Genomic DNA, 1,882 nt, shown 5'->3' on the forward strand with positions numbered 1-1,882 from the left:
GGTCCTGTGAGACTGCCATCCCATTGGGCTTAGAATGAGCTCTTTCCAGAGGCAAGGAGAAGATCTCATGACCATCAAGAAAGAAAAACCATGAGTGGAGGGCATCTTTTGGACCCAGGGTCCCTGCACTGAGAATCTCTTAAATGCAGGAGACAAAAAGAAAGAACATTATAACACTGGAGATGGTGTAAGACAGAGATATTGGGACAGAAACAGGGACTTGGAGGTTCAAATCCACTCTAAGTGCCCACAAGAGAGGTCTAGTGATCTACTTAAAAAAAAAAACCAGCTGTTGAAAATACTACGAATGCAGACCTTCTCTGGAACACATGGGGTCACCGTGGGTGAGATAGTGAGTTAGGCGTCCAGCCCACAGAACAAGTGGGTGTGCTGAGCCAAAAGGCAAGAAGGTTGATAGCCTTCAGTCAGGAGGCTACTTGCAGTGTCAGACGCCTCTGGGCACCTAGCGGTGAAGCTAAAGAGCTTTGTTAACACTTGGCCTAGCAAGGCAGCTACCAGAACAAAGAGCCCAGGGCTCAGGAGCTTAGAACCCAAAGCTGCCTTGATGGAAAAAGTATATCGTGAGTTACTCCTCACCCTGAATTCCCACCTATTATTTCCCTTATGAGCCCCATAGTGGTGAGAATTGTCTGTGAGTTGTGTGCCCATTGCAACAAATTATTGAACCCATCAGAGAAGAAAGTACCATAGGAGGGAAGGCTGGTGCCAGAATTGGTGAAAAGCTTGAATGGACGTGTCTGACCTACTTCATCCCGATACTGATCTCAACTTCCTCTCCTCCTCACGTGTGAAGGTAGACAAGAAGATCCATTTTTGCAAGTGGTTCAGCAGCACAAAAGTTCAAGGTATCAACAATCACTGTGGTTTTGTGCACTCTCTTTTTTCCCTCCCAGGAACAAAATATCTTACATGCATATGTCTCCACATGGAAATGTCCGCAGCTGAAGAACCGAGACTGACTGCTCTGAGGGAGGGGACTGTCCTGATTAGGAGAATATACTGATCAATCACTTGGGGTGAGGAATGAGACCTGAGAGTCAGATACTACAGAACACACAGTAGTTTTGACAGGGATACGAGGATGGGAGGCACAGAGAGGCTGAGGATGGCAGAATGAGCTTGGGGAAGGGCAAAGAGAAGTTGAGTAACACCGTGGCAGGGGAGACTCTGAGTGGTAGAAACTGACAAGGGTCTTTGGGGACCAAGATTTGAATTAAATATGAAGTTGCTTCTTCTGTTGGGATGTAAACTGTATTACTAGTTATGGAAACCAGAAAATATTTGGGTGAAAATTACCGCCAGGCTGAGTCTACTTGGTATTGATATAGTTTTGAGCAAGGGGTCTTAGAATAAGAACTAGTAATATCTACAAAGCTGAAATTATAAATAGTCTGTGCAATTGGAATGTCAATGTGTCTCAGTGCTCCCCAGAAATGTGTATATGTGTCCACCAAAAGACACAAGTAAGGCTGTTATTGTAGCTGTACTGATGATTGCTCAAAAAAAAAAAGTTATTTTCATTTCATATCCTCTAACAGACCCCAGGATTTTACTGAAATCCTGGGGAGAATTTTGGATTTTTCAAAATTCTCTGAAGAGCCTCATTTTATCTTCAAGAAGGAAGAGTAAAGAATCTGTTGCGAGTGTGAGTTCCACTCTGCTGCTATCTTCTAGTGGGTGGTGTCAACAGTTCATGAGTTTGACTGTGAATGAAAGTTTTGGGTTCAAGTCCATTCGGAGGTGCTTTCCTGGTGAACTGCTTTCAAATAATCAGTGATTGACGACCGTATGGAACACAATTCTTCTTTGCTATAGATAAGCCACCATGAGTTGTACTGACCCACTGGCGGCAATTGGTGTC

This window comes from Tenrec ecaudatus, chromosome 3, assembly GCF_050624435.1.
Source record: "Tenrec ecaudatus isolate mTenEca1 chromosome 3, mTenEca1.hap1, whole genome shotgun sequence".
Taxonomy (NCBI): Eukaryota; Metazoa; Chordata; class Mammalia; order Afrosoricida; family Tenrecidae; genus Tenrec; species Tenrec ecaudatus.